The 20,815-nt window shown below is 39.7% G+C and overlaps 3 pseudogenes; all 3 read left to right on the forward strand.

Moving 5' to 3' along the window:
• The first annotated feature begins 2,842 nt into the window (after positions 1–2,842).
• LOC148728719 (uncharacterized) lies at positions 2,843–9,018 on the forward strand (annotated as a pseudogene).
• Positions 9,019–10,702: 1,684 nt separating this feature from the next.
• On the forward strand, positions 10,703–11,567 carry LOC148728720 (uncharacterized; annotated as a pseudogene).
• A 5,455-nt stretch (positions 11,568–17,022) lies between these two features.
• On the forward strand, positions 17,023–19,930 carry LOC148728721 (uncharacterized; annotated as a pseudogene).
• Positions 19,931–20,815: the final 885 nt, after the last annotated feature.

Genomic DNA, 20,815 nt, shown 5'->3' on the forward strand with positions numbered 1-20,815 from the left:
TTTTAAACTTTTACGGTGTTTTTGTATGAAAATGAGGCCTAGGCCTCGAACAAGCAGCCGTTATTACCATGGAAATAAAAGTGCTGCAACCTTTAAAAAGGGCACTTTTGTGCATCCCCCCGGAGTACCTAACTGCCTGCAAAATTTGAAGGGGTTGAAAATTTTCATTTCCCAAGATGTTTGATTCTTACAGAGACACGTTCTTAAGATGCCGGCAAACTTTGTATTCTTCGTCGGACTCATCATCGTTATCGCAACTTTCACCTTCAGGCAAAATATCTGCTATATCGTGAGTTCGCTTAACAATTGTTCATATAACTCCTCCAGAATTTGCAAGAGAAGTTGTAGGAATGATAAGCTTGACAGCTCCTACAGCTGTGTCAGTAACAAACCGAGTTGCCCCTTCAACACATACGGCTGTTGGCTGCGAGAACGAAGCAGCAAGGTAGGAACCATCTTTTGACATCTCCTCACCGGATCCTACAAAATCCGTTATTTCTCTGTGTGCACCATCTTCTGACAAGACTCGAATAACACGGGAGCCTTGGTCAGTGGATACAACGTCACCGTCATTCATCACGCCTATTCCGTGGACAGTATGGCAGAGTAATGAGCCGTTTTTCACAATAATGACACTATCTGAAGTTGTGAGGCTTATCGTGATAATTCCCCCATCACTGCTTGAATCTGAAATGTACAAGTCAGTTCCTGTGAGGGCCAGCCCATAGAGCTGTGAGCTTTCGGATAACTTCAACAATAGAGTGACAGTTCCCCTTAAGCAGGCACCATCGTTTCTAATTGTGACTTGAAATACACAGTGAGAGTGGCCTTCAGTAACCATGAGCATGTCTGTTGCAGCAACAGTTACAGCTAAGGGAAATTTAATTTCTTTGTCTAGCTTTGGCGTATTTAGGTCGGTTGCTGAATACTTTACTGCTTTCCTTTGATCGGAAATCCACTTTGACAGTGCCCTTACTAACTCTTTCTTCCTTGCAACTGTTGGGATGTTTCTTCAACTTGAATGCGTAACTCATCAATTCTCATCTTCTTTGGTTCTATGAAGACTGATGACAGTGTGGCTTTGTATGCTAATCTCCCGTTACCCGTAACAGCTACGAAGACGACATTCGCATAGGTGACACCCCTTTGGCTTCTTAAGGACCTCGAGACCTCTGTGATCTCAACAGGGTAGTGGAGGCGTGCAAGAAACAAGCAGGACTTTTTGTTGTCAGTTATTAAAAGACTGCCATGATCAGCAATACAGATGCCGGTTGGGTTTACTTAAACCCCTTTTGTGTTCTCTTTGTATAAGCGGAAAGGCTCAGGAATAACTGTCTGCACCAGTCGTGGGATTTGACGGATCACTTCCCGTACGGATTGCTTTGCTATAAGAAGCATAGCTTCCACTGACATTCTATCACGATTTCGTATAGCGCTTAAAGCGACTGCCTGTCGCATTTGCCGTTTGATACCTTCATCTCCACCGTTGTAAAGCAAACGAAGGTTCGAGAGATTGAGTCGCTTACCATTGCAGTACAAAAACCAGTTTGCAAAGGCTGATTTAAAATACTTAGCAAGGTGAACTGCTTCAGGTAAAGGCCGAAGGTACCTCAGATGGTCTGCAATCTCGCCATTTGAGGAAAGCGTCACTACCGGTAGCTTTTCCATGGCCTGCTTGTTGTTCTCCTCACAGTCTGCTGTCCACACAAGTACTAACAACTTCATGCATTTGCATCCCGAGGTCAAACATAGCTCACAGGCTCGCAATAAACAATCGGAAGATTTCTGCCCCTTTTTACTGCAGGCTTGGCACACTGCTTCCCCTTGTAGACAGGCCATAAGGTGATATAAAGAACATATGTCGTTACTGTAGAGTCTGCTCACTCGTGGAGAGGCTATTGTTATAATCAACTGTGTTTGACCCACTTGAAATTATACATACTTCATTGAATGGCAATGACCCTTTCTTAGTTTTAAAGTATTAACAAGGGAAATGGAACCATCGCACATCATCAGCACCTTAACAGCCAAATAGGCCTTTTGCAGGAGTTGATCACGTGGCCGATCTCCGCATAGCAACGCCATGCTGACTGAAAAGCAATTCTCCGTATTGCATGACAACCAGCTGTTATCTTTGTATCGGAACGTGTCTTTCAACAGTGTTTAAAGTGATCTTAAGGTCAATCCTAATCCTCTTCTTTACAACTGTATAATCCGTTATTGCCACTGCTTAGTATCCCGTGATTTTTGTAAGAATTTTGACGAATGGAGTGTTTTTTCCCATACAAATTCGGCTATCTTAGGTCAACATTAGGACCTCTATGTAAACCACTTTTGTGATGGAGCTTCCTAATAAAAGATTGTTATTATTATTATTATAACATACCTTCACAACGAAGTGAACAGCACTCCCCTGAACCTACAATAACATCCATGCCTGTGGGTGTGCTATGCATCAGACATCGCAAACAGATTTGAAGTTGTGTGACGCGCTTTTGGATACGTTCTGCTGTATGTTCACCTGAAACTCTTTTTGCTCTATGCCAACTGGCAGAGACAAATTGTTATCCAACGAAGTGATAATTCCACACTTTACTTCGGTAACAAAAGAGGCTTTCAGCGTGACTGGGTCAAGTGACGGGTTTTTCTTGACTTAAACCAAGTTAACGGGAAACAGATAGCCTGTGTACAGCCGCCCCATCCCCTCGAAAAAATCGGGAAGGGGGCGTCTGTGATTTACCGTTGCTAATCGTGTATGGTAATAACTTTGCATAAATTAAAAAAACTGGTTTCCGCTGACCAAAATTTTCGTGGTTCGTCTCAACTCATTCCGATTTTCAAAATGGCGGTCAGCGTGACCACTTTTCATCGAGCAATTGAGAGTGTTTGCGACGTTTTTAAAATTGCTTCACCCTATACCGAGCAAGAAAAATGTCTTCAAGCCCTTTTTGAAGGAAAAGACGTGTATGCAAGTCTTCCTACTGTATACGGGAAATCATCAACCTTGTATGCTGCCCCAATCGTCGCCGATGAGCTGTTCTCGCGTCCACGTGGCAGTAGTAAAATAATTGTGATTTCACCGCTTCAAACGCTGATGGAAGATCAAGTGCTTTCTAGCATCTGCTGACTTCTGTGCAAATTCTAACGCATTTTTAATGACTTTGTAAAGAATGTGTTTTTTTTTTAAATTCCCAGTCTGCAGTTCCCTTTGTAAAGCCTCTACCACTGGGTCTAGGTCCTCTAAGTACCTGCAATATAATTAGAAGATCGAAGAATTGAATCATACGAGGCCTGGTTTATTGTGGGTAGGAAAAGGCAGACTTGTTAACGAGATTTATTCATTGTGTTGATATTCTACATATATTTAACAGATAGAGAAGCCTTGACTGTGCTCTCCTCTGTAGTAAAGCACGCAGAAAGCGGCTAGAGCACGAAAGGGGTGTAAGGAGAAACACGAGATGTAGTCCAGTGTTTCTCCCCACTTCTTGAGGGCTCTAGCCGCTTCCTAAGTGCTTTACTACAGAACAGAGCACAGTCAAGGCTTCTCTATTTGTTTTATAATAACGAATCCGTTTAATTCCCCACGCATTACTTGCAATTTTCGAACAGACTTTATTTTCAAAGCGAACGATAGTGTCGTCAGCATGCTCTTTACAGAGCTTTGACAGAGCACGCTTACAATACGCCAATCACAATCCTTGTTAGAATGGGCAACCTAGTAAGTAAGTAAGTAAGTAAGTAAGTAAGGCTTTACTTAATGAGAGTAGCACAAAAATAGTAAAGAATACTGATAAACCAGTGGCCCTCCTAGCACTAAAAATATAGTAAAAATGTTAGAGATATTAAAAACTATGGCTTAACTACAAAGAAATGAGCTATGAAAATTACAGAGTAAAATGATTTAAAACCTGTTGGTCATTAAAAATGCTCTTCCAGAGTGAAGTTTTAAAACTACTTAAGGTGGCCAGTTTTCCAGTTGATAGTGGCAGGGTGTTCCACGTTTTACATGCTGTCGCTGTAAAGGTTCTTCCTCCTTCCTTTTGATGTTTGACGATCGGACAAGCTAAATTAAAATTTGCATATCTGGTTTCTCGTGATTGAGTTTCGCTAGAAAGTTTCAGCAAAGTTTTTAAGTAAGCAGGTACATTTCCTTGTAACCGTTTATGTACAATGGAGCATTTTGCTATCTTGGCCTGTTCAGAAAAAGGTAACCATTTAAGTTTGTTAAATAACTTTACAGAGGAGGCTCGAGAATCAGCATCTAAAATAATCCTAGCAGCCCTTTTCTACAGCTTTAAGACACGGTTGAGGCAATGTTTGTCACAGCTGGACCAAACAACATTTACATAATCCATTACTGGTCTTATCATAGTATTATAAAATAGAAGGCGATGTTTTAGTGGTAAGCAGTATTTGATCTTTTCAAAATACCTATTCTCTTCGATAATTTCTTGCATAATTTATCAATATGAGGAATAAATGTTAATTATTAATCTATCTCCACTCCCAAAAGTTTTGCAAATTTCACATTTTCAAGTTGCTTTCCATTAATAAGAACCTCAAGACCATGTTCAATTCTGGTTGAGAGTCGCTTACCAGTGATGGTAAGCACTTTTGTCTTGTTCTCATTGAGAGGAAGTTTATTGGCTGTTGCCCATTGGCCATTGGTTGACCTCGGAGATCGCCGTGGTCAGTGGACTTTGTAAGTTATCAATATTTTCATAATGAGCAGCAGAAACCTAATTTGATGAGATGAACAAGACTTAAGTTGTCAAAATGTCAAACCATCAAAAGCTATCACGACAAATCGCAGATCTAACTTAATAATTCGAATGCCTAAAAGTGCACTTTCTGCGTACAAAAACCAGTATTTATAATAACATGATTGATGAAATCCGGCCGAATTTTGGCCCATGAGACCTGCACGTTATCGACGCGACAATTTGCAAACAAACTGTTTAAAGCCTGTGGTTCGAACTTGACAAACTGCTGCGCTTTGTTTTTCCGTGAATAAACAACGATCGAATTTACAGTAGCGGGAGGATTTTCTGAACCGGTGGCTGCATCAGAGGAACTTGGCTGCGATGGTCTTCCATTCATTGCACCAGAGAGGAATATCTAAACAAGCCCTTAGCTGTTCACCAGATGGACGAGTGTTGTAATTCTTCAGGCTAACCTCACTGCGATGACCAGAGATCGCCATTATGTGCCGCGATGGAACTTACGCGTTGGACCACAGCCTGATTGCAGTGGCTCTGACACTATGGTTCGTGTAGATTCTCAAAAGAGACGCCAGTTTAGAAATTTCTTTTCTCATTCCTTCAATTTTGTTGACCCCCAGAGGCTTGTTGTCGTAACAAACTTCATCTTCAGATTTCACGGCTCGCTTTGGGTACTGAAAAAGTGCTTCGCAGACGGGATTAACCTCTGGAGATAGTTCGTGCGGCAGTTGAGGCCGTCAAAAAGTGGATCCTCTGATGTTGAATACATCCTGGCCTCCTTTTCTACACTGCTGATGTCTTCAATCCCCCTGGATGGATCTTAGTAGCCTCGTCATGGGTCATTGAAACGTATTCCCGTCCGTTGTCGTCTAATAAGAACTGGAAGCTTTGCTTAGTCAACTGTCGCAGACCTTCGCGTCCTCGACAACACCAGTACTAGGTTATATGAAGCCCGATATTCCGCAGAAGACCCCATGGATTGTCTCCCCGGTTTGTATTTGACGACTTCAGCTTTTGAAGGTCTGCTACTGGAATTGGAGGTTTGTGTCTTTGCATTTTCCTTGTTCTCGCGGCTCTTTAGCTTTTTCTGAATCTGGAGGAGCTTATTTCACGCTTGGAAATCTCTGCTTTTTGAAGTGGAGATTCTCCTGTTAAAAGACGGGTTGTGGAGGTATCTTTCAATTGCATTTCGCAATCCTTGAAGGGATGACCTTGAATACAATGCACCATCTTTTGTTCATGCTTCTCAAAAGCAGTATAGATTTAGGTCAAGCTCTTTGCTGTTCATTTCGTTCTTGGAAACTTTTCTTTCACTGCACCAAGCTATTAAAAAACGACAACGAAAGAGGAAAAAGACTTTTATTTGTATTTTGGTGTTCATTTTCGGGAGAAAGTTGTAGTTGTTGGTAAGAAACGTGTGTGTGCTAGCCGATTTTTAAATTATCCACTTTCCTTGATTGTTTTGTTTTTTTGGAAAGAAAATTTAGCAAATGTGCGTCCACTCTATTCGAGGTTTTCATACTGTATTTATTATATTTTGCAACAAAAAAACTCTCCTTCAAAAACTCGGATAGCCCATTTGGTGGATTGTTTGGTTTTCTTTGTTTCTGCTCTTGTAATTATGTCGTCTATTGCGGCACTTGACATGTTTTCAAATCTTTGCCTGTTTAAGATGCCGCCACGCTCATTGTTTTCATATATAGTTAACTTCGTTGAAAACGAGTTTGCCTATTTACCGAATTAGGATTTCGAGTTGGATTTCGAGTTGGATTTTCGAGTTAGGATTTTTTGGCGGGATTTTTTTGTGTTAAATGGGGTTGACAGGCCTATGCGACTCCCCAGCGCGTGTTTAGAATAGCCTATTCAAAGTTTGACCCTCAGGAGTATGTCTTTGAGCGATCGCCCGCTTTTTTAAGACACGAGTGGCGGATTTTTGTATAGTTCGCTCAGTAGTGGTTGCGTTTCTATCAAATGCCAGTTTTTCATGCGAATTTGCTTTAGGTTTGGCACTGATGGTTGGTATTGTGTAACAAAAGGCAAGATTCGTTGGTTCGTCTTCGGTTTCTGTTGAAGAGCTAATTTCCTGTTTTTGAAATTCACCTCTGATAGGGTTGTGTTAATGAGGTTCCCTGGGTAGCCTCTCTTTAGCAAATGCGCTTTGAAATTTGCAATTTTCTCCTGGAATATCGTTTGAGAGGAGTTTGTTCCGAGAAGTCTAAGGGCCACCCCTTTTATGAAGCCTTTTTGCAGAGAAAAAAACAGTTACTGGGGGTTGGGGAACTAGGAAAGCACTGTAAAGCAGCATTGGTGCCATTTGTCGGTCTTCAAAATATGGTGAGATTACAGGATTTATATATTTGCCTTTTGTTGTGTCTAATTCTTAACGCGGATTTCTGAATTTGTATCACCAGAATAGATATGACAAGAAAAATCATATTCTAGGTCTTACCTTCGATTTACGCCCGGTTATCGTAATTTTTTTCGCTTCGTTTATCTTTTGGTATTAAAGCTTTCCCAATCTTGCCATTTTTGAAATGAGGAGCATGTTAGTGGCGAAGGGAAATGAGTTTGTGGAAGACTCAATGTCTTGCCTCTTACTTCATGTATGCTTTACATAGTGACGTCGCAGAATAAAAAAGTAAAAACTAACCCCATCCCTACACGAATTCTTTTGTTGACTGTATTGGACCAGCCGATTCGTTGCAGCTGGATTACTAGTAAGCATCTCGAAAAAACCGACTCTACATCCTTACTCGAAAATCCAACTCGAAATCCTAACTCGAAATCCTAACTCGAAATCCTAACTCGAAATCCTAACTCGAAATCCTAACTCGAAATCCTAACTCGAAATCCTAACTCGAAATCCTAACTCGAAAGCCTAACTCGGGGGTTAGTTTGTCTCTCTAATCAGAGAATTAAAACAATTTACAAAACTACAGAATTACTGTGGAATTTAGCAATTCAAATTAAATTTAGATGTCTGGGTCTTTTTCTCACTCTTCCAGGACGTTGCGTCCATCATTTTGTTTGTTTGTTTGTTTGTTTTTAATTTTTTTCTCGTATCAAGAAAAGCGGATCAACTTTGATCACAATAGGCTTTGTTAAAATGATTAAAAATGACCGTATATGGCCACTTTGGAACAATTTTATCCATTTTTTTTCAACGAATACGGATCACAGGGATTAAACCAGGTATACTTTGCAACGAATCATTTTAGAAGTGTATGTGCCACGTTGCCAAGCTAACGAGTTTTTCCTTTGCCTTTATCGTCTACAAGTTCAAGTGAGACTTCAAAACTCTTTGATTAATTTCTCATCGAATTACGAAATCAGGATTGGGCGAAACAATACACCCGAGGACTAAAGAAATAAAAGAAAGCTGAAGGGGTTTTATGGTAAATTACTTTGCATATTTTTCTAGCTTCTTCTAAATCACCCGCAACAAATTGTGCATGCGATGGAGGCGGCAAGCGAAAGAGGAACATGAGAACATGCAGTGTGCTTTTTTCCCACTTCTAGAAAATTATTTGCTTTACTTTTTGGGTACGTTTCTGTAAGTCATAGTAACAGAGTGGAACGTTTTCTACGGGTTCATTTAAAAGGGTAATAAAAGAGCTTGCGATCTCAACATTTAAAACTAAGCAAAGTGTGATGTAGGCGAGCATTCTTAGAGTGAAACTGCAAGACACAGTCACTACGCAACATGTTTCCCACAGTGAAATCGATGCGGTACTGATCGTACAGCTTGTGTTTGTTCTCTATTTCTTCTATTCAATATCGTGATAAAAATTGTTACTATACTGATTCTTTTGTTACAAGGTGTCAGTGCGGAAACTACCAATCAATGTTGAGGGAGGAAGAGAGCATCTGCTGTCAAGAAGTAGATGAAGTGAAAAATAAAAATGTGGAGGCTATTGCAGTGGAAGAGCTGCAGGCAGAACCCATATGTATTGTTCAGCATCCAGGATTTGAGGCAGTGTGCCTCAATGTATGGGTTTTGCAGACAGCTTGGCTGCAGAACAAGCAGCAGTATGGCTCTTCTGCTTATGGGGGGCAAGGGTTTCAGAAAAACCACCACACTGCCTATAGACAACTAGTCAGGTGGTGTTGGGGTACCCTGGGCAAAAAAGTCCGGGTCTCTTTACCTTCTTGCGCAGTGCCCAAGAATACGTGCCCACTTCTCAGAGCCCAACCAGCTGGAGGAGGACATGACCTTTACTGGTTTTATGCATGCAGATGATTAAAGTTAAGTGCACAGGTGTAAATTATCTTTTCTTACTCTCTGTTATGCCACTACCATTTTAAAAGCCCCTTTTAGGAAGTCAAAGCAGCTGAAACTGGCACATTTTAGTGACAATTTTTATCTGATATTTGTTTCACTCAAAATAACCATTATCCAACCTGCTTTAAATCCTTTGAATATATCAACAAAGTTGAAAAGGTAAATTGCCCACCATTACGGTTATAAAAACTGACGTTTCGAGCGTTAGCCCTTCGTCGGGGCGAATGACGAAGGGCTTCATTCGCAGGACGAAGGGCTTCATTCGCTCCGACGAAGGGCTAACGCTCGAAACGTCAGCTTTTATAACCGTAACGGTGGCCAATTTACCTTTTCAACTTTGTTGATATATTCAAATTATTTCGTTACCCCCACCGACGCAGCGCCAAACAGTTTCTTTAGAAACTATCAGCCTTTATTCATTTGCTTTAAATCCTGTTGTTTTCCCTCTATATTGTAAAGGTCAATGCGGCAAAGAGTGGTACAGGTTTGGATAACTTGAGCGTGATGATTATATATGTTTTTTAAAGTTTAGGTCGTCATTCGAGAAACATTATGTGCTTATTATTTACGTAGCAGGACTGTGTCGCTTGTTCGATTGTTTTTTTGTTTTACCAGGACACTGCGTTGTATACTTTGGGATTCCAGAAGGTCTCTTGACATGAACTTAAATGGTTTCCGCTCTCAGGCTGTCTGCTTGTTTTATTTCGATATAACACCGAGATAAACGAGCAAGAGTAATTAGCTGTTCACTCAGCTGACAGTGCTATATTTTTTTAAACGAGTTACCTACCTTTCGGGACAAGATTGATTTCATCATGTTTTTGTTGCAAATGAGAAACAATGCTTGTGTGTAATTTCTTTTAAGGGATAATATGAAACCAATAATAAAGAATGCACAAATTTTATATCACGTCCAGTCTATAGATTTGAATAGAGTCCTAAGCATAAGAATGAACACGTCACGATATGCTCCTTTATTATTGGCGTAAAATCATACAGTATGTAGACTAAAATATTCGCAAATTATGTTTTTTTACATATTCCCGATAAGGCTGTTCGTAGTCAACTACATAACAAAACTTCACTTCCAGTCACCTTAAACGGACTCTACTAGTCGAGTTTTGCTGAAAGTTCAAGGACCGAAAGCGCCTTTACTACTGAGCCAACAATGGTTCGACGTTCTTAAAAGGTAACTGACGTCCAAATTTTCCATTCTTTTTGTTGTACCGATACATTCCTCTTGAGTTAAAGAATCCTAAATGAGCAAATAAACGATATTTTGTGCAAAACTAAATTTTCTACAAATTTTTTTGATGCTCAATTGACGGCCATTTTGAAAACGGTCCTATCCAGGTCAGGTGATGTGATACGTCACAGGTGTGTAATTAAAGCCACCTCAGTTTGGAGACTGAAATACGAAGTTGGAAATAAAATACTTTCTCTAAAACGATTGAATAATCGGAACTCGACGGGATCGTGTGTCTGTTTTTACAGCTACAGGTAAGTTGCACGCCAGGCAAAACATCGTTTGATGCTCTCGAGTTCACGTGAAATAAAGATATCCATAGTCAAAAATTGAACCATATTTTCCGTGTGGCCTGTTTTGGGGAATCCTTTTCGTACTTTCGCATTCTTCGTGTGCATGATCACTCCGGAACAGAAAACAATGCAGATAGCTTGGGTTACAGTCTGACTTTGATCACTGAAGATGGCCGCACTGTTTGTCGCTCCTCTCGCTGAGCTGGATGTTCAAGTTGGCGTTTGGTTCAAAGTATTTAATGGCAGTCTCAACATTTGACTTTGCTGATTATATTTTAGTATCCAGCGTTTCTCCTTTTCCTGTCAGATTCTATTTTCAGTCTTCAAGAGGAATGTAAAAGAGAAGACCGACGCAAAAAAAACCTACAATCAATAGTCAACAGAAGGCGACAGACAAGTCAACAAATAAGCAAGTAAGGATCAATCGATGAAGCCTCAACAAATATCGATGCAAAAAATAACGATCCAGTTCTTCCTGTAGCTTTAGCCATTCTGACTCAAAGTCAGCAAGCTGATTCCCAAATTAGCAAAGATGGATCACAGAAACATGTGCAACGTTCACTTTATTTAGACGAACCAAATCCAATTACCCAGGCTTATTTTCTCGGGATTTATACGAAAGAATGTACAGATTTATTTTCATCTCTTTTCAAATTTGCATTTCTGTGGTACTGTGTTATTCCAATTTTTGTCTACCTAAGATTAGGATTAAAATTCATCATAGAGGGGAAATTTATGGAGGAGGTGCATAAAAAACCAATGGTATCTCTTGTGAAACATTTGTTTTCAAATGTTCTAAATTTTCCAAGTTCGCTGAGCACACCAATGGCTCTTGCTCCTTTGATTGTGATTTATTTTCAAGTCCTAAGAATTTCCCTATCACTGTTGCCAATTGTGAAGAAATTAGACAAGTCATTTGCCCTATTTGCAGAGAAAATGCTGTTTCTGTGGGTGGAAACATGTCCCGACGCTTAGGAGAATTAGCGGTAAACAGTTACATCACAGGGCATCCAAGCTCTCTTTAAGAACCACACAAGTAACACAATTTACATATCGATTTATAAGGATGTGTATGGGATTTTCTACAAGATATCCATGGAGGTAGTTAAAAGCGAAAATATTAAATAAAAATGGCTTACCTTATTTCTTACGTGTGTTGAAGGTGTAGTGTGATCGTCCGGGTGAGTGTAGTCCTGAGAAGGACTGTTGTCGGTGGTAGTCACTGACGTTTCGACAACCTGTGCGGAAGTCATCATCAGAGTCAAGTGAATGATTGTTGTCAGTAGAATGTTCTTATTCCAGTTCGTGTAAAATGATCGGTTGGTTTTGCCGTGATGTTGTTGGCTGTAAGACTCAAGTGACGTAAGTCGGTCGTGATTGGTCTGTTTCGATCTGTTGGTAAAGTTAGGTCGTTCTTTTTCGGTTGTTTGTGATGTTTATGTCGTGAATGAGTCGTTTGTATGGAGCGGGTAGTTGTTGACATCTTTTTAGGGGAGTCTGTCCTAAGTTAGTAAACCAGCTTTCCAGAGTCAGTCGTTGAAAATAGTCCGTGCTGTAGCTTAGGCATTGCGCAGAGCCCCACTCAATGTTGTGGTTGGTAAGTCGATGGTGTTCAGCAATGTGATTGCTGACATCACCTTTCCTCGTCGCCCGTCTGTGTTCAGTCAGTCTTGTTGTGAGGTTTCTGCAAGTCTCACCGATGTAGGAGGCTTGGCAATCGGAACAATTGATCTTATAAATCGCTCCCTGTCTGTTCCTCGGTTCGTCTTTGTCTTTAACGTTGGTTAGTAACTGACGTAGTGTGGTGATGGGTTTGTGGGCGACGCGGATATTGGAGGGTAGTAAGATGCGCGAGATGTTTTCAGACATGCCTTTTATGTACGGTATGGTTGCTGTAGTGGAAGGGTTGCGGTGTCGTTTGTTTCGGTAGTGGTAGTGGGTCGGTGAGTGTTTCGTCGGATGAAGTCGTCATTGTAGTTGTTCTTCGAAAAAACACGGTAAAGGTATTTGTTCTTGTCGGATAAGCTGTCTGTCGAGTCGCATACTAGTTGTGCGCGCATTCTCTTCTGGCAGCTGAAAAAAATGCATTAGTCATTGCTAAAAGAACCCTATCATGCCCACAAACGTTGATACCCCTACATGTATCTTTTTTTGTTATGGTGGAATAATGTTTATTGTTAAACCGAGGCGGGTCAACCGGAGCCTCAGTAACCTCAAGGTTAAAGTCATTTTTAAAGTCATTTTTAATCATTGCACATGTAATCCGCAATTTCTTTTCGTTTCAATTTTACAATTATTTGTGTTCGTTTGGTTTCCCTTACGATTTGTACAGGCCGAGTATTATCGCAATGTCGTCGCGAATTGTACGCAAATTGTATCTATTTTTGTTCTGCAAAATTATTAAGTATATTTTGCGGAAGTTCTAGTGTGGAGATCTTTCCATTTATTCGGCGAACCAAAATTTGCAAAACTGATTTTATATTGAAAACATGTTTGTATTTCTTCATTCTGTAGTGCTTTAGGATAACACGAGGAAGATATTTTGGAATGACGAAAGCCATATTTCAAAATCTAAGTATACACGTTGTCCGCTTTTCTAGTTTCAGAAAATCCCCCGTTTAGATTATACTACACAATCAGTGATTGCAAACGAAAAATAAAGCCTTTTCATGATTCCAGAAGGAAGTGAGACAATTTTTTCGCTTCGTGAGGCCCATGGCTCGCTACGAGAGGAAATAGTGTCAATTCAGTAAATATATCAGCCAGTAATTACCTCGTTACGGTCCTTTTCGCCGATTTTGGTTCCAAAGTATACTTGGTGAATAACGAAACGTTCACACAATAGTTATCGATTAAGAGTTACAATTTTAAGCCCGCAACGCGTAAAATACTTTTAGTTTCTCAAAAGAAACAAATGAGCCGTAGCCGCTAACCTATTAGCCTCTATAGGGGGAAAGAAGGTAAAGCTGCTTTCGGAGCCAAGAATGCTAGTCCTGGAATTTCAGGTGAAGCATATTCCTCCGTACAGAAAGGATATCCACTACGGCCTTTATTGTGTTCCAAGCCTCTTTACTTCTCTATTTGGTTATTTTCTTGCATACGTTCCGGGGGTACATGCAAGAATTATTTTTGATGGTGGAGTGGTGGACGGGGATCTAAAGTTTTTTTCAGAAAACACAGCATCCTTTTTAGTTTTTGCATTGTAGCCTTAATAAAGTAAGAAAATTTTCAAGACATGAACGTTTAATTACTTCCTATTGATTGACAAGAAAATACAAGCAATGTGGTCAGTGCAAAAAGGTTGGTTGCTGGCACGTAGTTAAAAAAAACATTTGTAATGGAGAGATCCGGGCCCTGGAGCCTCTATCTGGATCTTTCACTGTGGATCTTCTACTACTCAACGCTTTAAAATGTGCCCAAAACCGTTCGGCCAAATGGGAGACTTGAGTGCAGTATACTCTACAACACGGCCACAAGTGCCTCTATCCACTTTATCGTGTAGGCTGTCTAGGACGCAGGCTGAGTTTCTCAACCTCTTGAAAAGTCACTTGCCTTTACTCCTCTCCCCAGGTGGTTTTACTATAAGTATATTTTATCATTATTATAATTTTTATTATGATTATTGTTGTTATGATAATAGCAATAATAACTTTATTCACAATTCAAGATTATTTACAAAATACAATTGATAGAACTAGTATAGGAAAATTCCTTAAAAATTCAACATCATGTATGAAATAATATGCATTCAGATTGTGAGTTGCCCTAAAATATAATAATACATTAATATTACTATTATCATTTTTATTAGATAGATAGATAGATAGTTTATTCACCTTAAAAAACTTGCAGCCAAGAGCTGAATTGCGATAAGGTTTACAAATGCAAAATTTCTAACTTACTAAATTACAACTAATAAATTAATTAAATAATTAAAAAATGTTACAGAATGACAAATTCACAAGCATGCGTCGAATTCCTATGTAAAATAAGAAACAAAATAATATCTAATTATCACCTACAATAAACGTAACTTAAAAGAAAACTGTTCTTGCACCTTTCAGTTTTACACCTCGGACGAATAAATGTTCTTTGTTCTCTCAGATAGTAGCCAGGTTGGTATTTGCTTGGCTTAGCTATTATCGTAGTACTTGTATTATTGATCCGTTTGTACATGCAGCGTACATGAAACAAATATTATTGGATCAAAGATACCAGTGCAAGGACTGCCGTCCATCTTCACTTCTATTCTTTAATTCTTGCATGAATCGAAAGGGACGATGTAAAAGTCCAGAGGTGTGTTAGGCTGAAAGTGTTCTGTAAATTGTCGACTTCCAACACTGACCACTAATAAAAAATGTTTTGACCTCACTCCTTCAATAAGTAGTCATAGACAGAAGTTTAACATCTAGATATCAAATTGTTTCAAACCTAGTGAAAAAAGTACTTGCACGTTAATAGTTCAAGGCTTGTTTACCTTCAAATAAAAAAAAACTCATAATTAAAGGATATTGAAGGACAATAAGAAGGTATATTCGTTGTAAAGTCATATATGCGTAATGAAGAATAGACATTATGTTTTAGTGTACTCCAGAACCTTCCATAATGTTTATATATATATACCTTATTTTGCTTAGTCACAGTAATCCTCATTAATTCCAAAGAGAATATTGGGAGGGCGGAAACACTGGACAATGTTCTACATTGTTAGTCATATTAAGATGAGTGGATTTCAGGTCAATCAGTCGGAAGTCGTGCTGCTAACACCGCTGCTCAGCTGGCTAATGACAATAATATTACCTTTGCAAACGCCTCTCTTCCACCCCCTGTACTACCTACTGATAAATACTTCAACTTCAGCCCCGTGAGCTGTGAGGATGTGAGACGGGTCATCTTATTACTTCCATTGAATAAGGCCTCAGGGCCAGACAAGTAGTACTGGGTCCCCTGACAGAGATCATCAACTGCTCTCTCCGCACGTCCACATTCCCCTCAGACTGGAAGATAGCTGAAGTCATACCCCTCCTCAAAGAGGGAGACCATGAAGAACCATTAAACAACCGACCGCTATCATTACTCAATTTCGCTTCAAAGGTGTGTGAAAAAATTGCTCTGGAACAATTTAGCGCTTATATTATCTTTCACAACCGCCTCTCTTCCCACCAATCCGGTAGAGCTATTTGTCTAGCCGTACCCAATCAGTGCGCATCAGCTCCATCCGGTCGGATCCGCTACCGATCTCACACGGAGTTCCTCAGGGCGCGATACTTTCTCCACTCCTTTTCTGCATTTACTTGAACGATCTACCATACGCGCCTCGATTTTGCCATCTTGAGTCTTACGTCGATGATTCTAAAGTCTTGTTATCTTTCAATGCAACTGACCCTAACAATGCCAAGATTAAGCTCGAGGAGGACTTACAAAGAGTCGCTATTTGGTGTTGCGAAAACCAGTTGCTAATAAACCCCGATAAAACGAAATTTATGCTGATTGACCCAAGACAGCTGATAAACAGACATTCCAATGACTTCTCGGTGTCATCCCTGGGGAAGTCCCTTACCCCTATTGACTCAGCAAGAGACTTGGGTGTGATCATTGACTCACACCTGACCTATGATAGTCACAGTTCTTACTTAGTCTCTTCTTGTTTATCAATACTAGTCCAGATCAACAGAGTTAAAAACAGTTCCGATAAGGAAACACTAATGCTCGTTATTTCATCACTGGTATTCAGCAAAATGTTCTATTGCTCAACAGTGTGGTCAATTACATCCTCCACTAATATAAAGAAACTGCAACTCATCCAAAACTTTGCTTGTAAGATCATCACCGGTTCCAGGAAGCACGATCATGTTACTCCCCAATTGCACCAACTTAACTGGTTTTCAGTGACCAGACACCCCAACTTAGAGGTACAGTTATGGCCTACAAGTGTGCCAATAATTTAGCACCCGGCTACCTATGTAATAAGTTACAAAAACGCACCACCATACATGATCGAGCCACGCGGCATAGCAACAAACTTCAGATCCCTTTTTATAAGTCCACAAACGGTCAACGAACCTTTGCCTATCGAGCAGCTTCACTATTAACTTCCCTGAGTAGTGACCTAGTGAACTTGCTTTCAGTAAAGTCACTTATCAGGGCATGAAACATTCTTTGAAGGACTCCCTAAGAGGGGCACTTTAATAGTCTTTGTATGATACCCATTGGACACTCACACACACACATATATATATACATATATTGTTTTCATTTTTATTACCCTATTTGGAGTTGTTCATTTGTGATTGTAAATTGTCTACCATTGTAAATAGTTGCTAAAAAGCCTGTACTGGAGTAATTATTAAAGTTCATTCATTTATTCATTCATTCATTCATTCATTCAAGTAGCTTGCAAAGCAGTTGCAATTCTAGCGGGCGAACGCTCAGTATCTTGGTTGCCATCTTTGAGTTTTACAGCGACAGTCAAAAAGAAGGATGGGGTTAGTGGTGGGATGATGAATATTCGTCTCTTCCCGCTCCCTTCCCCAACGTCGACTCTAACTCCAAATCAAACATGGCCGGTTGAATAACTGAATCGCGAGTAATAAACGTTAACTCGCCCTGATAAAACGCCTGCGCTGCAGGCTACTCGATAAGCTGCCAATAGTGAGCTGTTTTGAAGGCAAAAAAGTGACGAATAGATTTTAAAAGGGGCATTGTTGTTATTTTGCAGCTATCTGGTTTGATCTCAATGATCATATCAAAAATGAATAAAAATAAACTTTGCATAAAGATAGATAATAAACCCAGTGATCCGAGAGAGAGACTCGGCCAATATACTTAATTGCATGCTTACAAACAAGGATAACTCTACAGCGAAACATAGTCATCAAGTTTATTACCGCTTTTTGGATCCCTTCATTCTGTCTCACTACTTGCCAAGCCAAAGCCGAGAATTGTAGCGAGACTCGGTGCAAGCTTGTTCCGGTTGGAGAGAGGTATCCTTCTGAATTCCGTCTCAAAATTTCCGAGCAAGGCGTGAGAATGGTCTACTTGAAATTAAAGATTGGAAACGACAGCTATCATCCATTGGAGACACAGGAACTGTTTCTTCTAAAGAAATGGGTTTGGGCAAGCTCGATTAACGAACCCATGCTTTTTTTATCGTATGACAATGATATTTTAGCCTTAGGTCTTTTGACATATCAAGTGCGAAGCATTGACGTGGAATTGGAAGACCAACCAACTGGGTGTCTTGCAAACTTGCGTTCATCGTGTCAACGACTGAAGGTGGTCAGGAGAGCGATTCTGAATGAAACAGCATCGGATGAAACAAATTTTGTTTGCCTCGATATTCTGATAGAAGACAGGCCTTCAATACAAACATTTTTTTGAAGGTGTTATTACTTACCGCTGTTGCAAAAAAGTAAGCAACAATCGGTCAAAGAGTTTTCAATCAGTTGCGAGGACGACATTGAGATTAATGGATGGCTGGGGACTTTCAATGTTATTCTTATCACAGTCTGACTAGATATTGAGTGCTATATTGTCCGGCCTTCCCCTTCTTATTGGAGGATGCCTATTTAGAAATAAAGGAGAAGAGCAAAAAGAAAGAAGGTCACTATGATCCATCAACAAGTCGTAATTTGGCAGGAAGTGATAATACTGGCGAACCCACAAATGGCCAAGGCGAGGATAATTCATGTTTTATCCTCAGCTGTTTCCAAGGAGTCGCAGGGTTAGCCCCATTACCAAACCGGGGAAGGAAGATCTGCGGTGGTTTTGAACGGCGAGCTACAGAACAACAGAACGGACCAGACCAGAACAGAACAGAACAGCATCAACCCCATGAAGACAATCAAGATAATTCTAGCCCAACTGGCGAGGAGCAGGAACAATCTCCTAACAAAAGTGATAATGATAACGTACCGACAGGTGACCAAGAAAACACCTCATTAGGTCAAAACACGGTTAAAGGCGATTTAGTTTACTTCGACGATGCCAGTCCAATCTTTTGTTGCAATTTCTTTTGCAAATATGCAAAGAGTTTGTCAGAGTTGATTCTGTTTAACGTCAGATTGGCTATTTTTTGCTTGTGCGTGATCCCAGCCGTTTTATATATCATCCTAGGATTAAATTATACGATGAAAAGTGAATTTTTAAGGGAGAGGGCAATGAAACATGCACATTTAGTAGCCCTTTACTACAGGTTTCTTTTCTGGTCACAAAAAGATTCTGGCATGTATTTTGGCTTCGCTCTCTTACTCGTCGCTTTACTGATAGGTTTAAGGTCGAGTCCAGAGGATTTTTTGTTGCCCGATGTGTGCGCCGTGTGCAGTTTACTTAAGGGGGCTACTGTCGGCGAGGACATAGCAATGCACATGGAGAAACTCAAAGAAAAAGTTCACAACCCTCCATGCACGTTTATAGAAATATGCAAGAACCAATTTGAGTGTATAATAAATGTACTGAGTTATGATTTTCCGTTCAGACTTAGGGAGGAGGACAAAAGTCCGCAGGTAAAGTTTAAAAGAGCCGTGAATTCTTTGTTGATTTTACCTTGCGCCTTTCTTCTTATGATCACTGGCATCATCGTACGAGTAGTTTCTATCTGTACGTTTATAAAAATATCACTTGTGTATAGCGTAGTTTACTCGCCCTATTTTACCCTATTAATGATTACATTTGACAAGTTCAAGCTCAAATGCAGTAAAACATCGTGCTTTTACAACGTACTTTGTTTCTTCTTTGTTTGTATCATATTTCTCGCACTTTTAGCTGTCTGTTACTCAGCGGCTGTCTTGTAGTTTCATTGTAAGAATGATCGCTTACATCATAGTTGGTTTAGTTTTAAATGCTGAAATTGTGAGCCCTTTTGTGACATTTCTTATTGTAGCCGTAGGAAACATACAACTTTGCTACTATAACTTACAAAAACGGTACCAGGAGGTAAAGCAAATGATCTTCGATGAGAAGTGCCGGGAGGGCACAATCCCAAGTGGTCTGTTCTGGTTTATTTGTAACTATGAGAAAGAAGTTTTGCCAATCATGGTTGAAATCTTCCGTATGCTACGTAATATGGCCCTTATTTTAACAATGTTAACTTTAAGCTCAGTTGCATTTTTTGGAAAATGTATATGACATTTCGGCCATGGCCTCAGCCATTACTATTGCTATGTTTGTAACCGGAGTGATTCCTGGTTTGCTTTTCAAAATTTTAACGGAAGAAAAACGATTTACCGGGCCAAAGAGAGAAAATATGATTGCGAACATTAAAAACGCAATGGAAAAATATGAAAGAAAAACAACCTTGGCAAACCTAAGTTAACTGATCGAGAAAAGGATATTTAGACTGTAAAAACTATAACCGATAATAAAGGTACTAATGCTCATGACTGATGCATTTTATAGCAAAACGTTATCCATCTTATCTCTCTCTCTCCAGTCTCTCTGACAAATTCAATGGGGGGGGCTGAAGCGAGTGCACACAACAAACGTATGTAAAGCATGCTCTCGTTTTTCCTTTGATGCTTGGTGCTTTCATCGCACGCACAATTTGTTTTACAACTGAATATTCAAAGTCAGAAGAATATGCGAAGTGCCGATACTTTGAGATAAATTATGTGACAGCAATAATTTATTTATCAGAAAGTTCGAGAGCTTTGTTTTGTTCTTTTTGTGCAGCTTTTCACTAGCTTTTTAGGCCCTAAATAACAATGCCACGAAACAAACTTAAGCAATTTTTATTTAAAATATTACACAAGATGATCATTACCAAAAAGAACTCAAGAAATTTTGCAACCAATGACCATTGCAATTTCTCTTTAGAACAGATTCAAAATGCATACGATTCTAGAGAGGCTCCATTTCAATATTTTCAAGTACCATATCGTGGTTTAATAATATACACAAATTTAATATGAGCTCTTCTGCGGAATAGATTGTATTATATTTGACTAATGAAATATCTTCGTCGACGTCCATCCCACAAAAGCCGGCGCAGACTGCCTCTTCTCTAGTTTCTCATAAATCATTATACTATTTGTGTACACTGGCTTGATTTTCCAAATTCCCACCTCAATATAGCAAGGATTGTAGCCGAATGCAATAATGCAAAAATATGTAATATCGAAGGTGAAAAAGTTGTCGCAAGTAACAAATGCGAATCGAATCATATTTCAAGTGGCATTAGTAATCGTATTGTACTGTAAGTTGTTTAAGTGTTGGTATTTCAAGCAACATGAGTTATCTTGTTTTAATGTTAGTGGTGTAAATATGCGTTATTAAC

This window comes from Stylophora pistillata, chromosome 6 (assembly GCF_964205215.1).
Source record: "Stylophora pistillata chromosome 6, jaStyPist1.2, whole genome shotgun sequence".
In the NCBI taxonomy this organism is placed as follows: Eukaryota; Metazoa; Cnidaria; class Anthozoa; order Scleractinia; family Pocilloporidae; genus Stylophora; species Stylophora pistillata.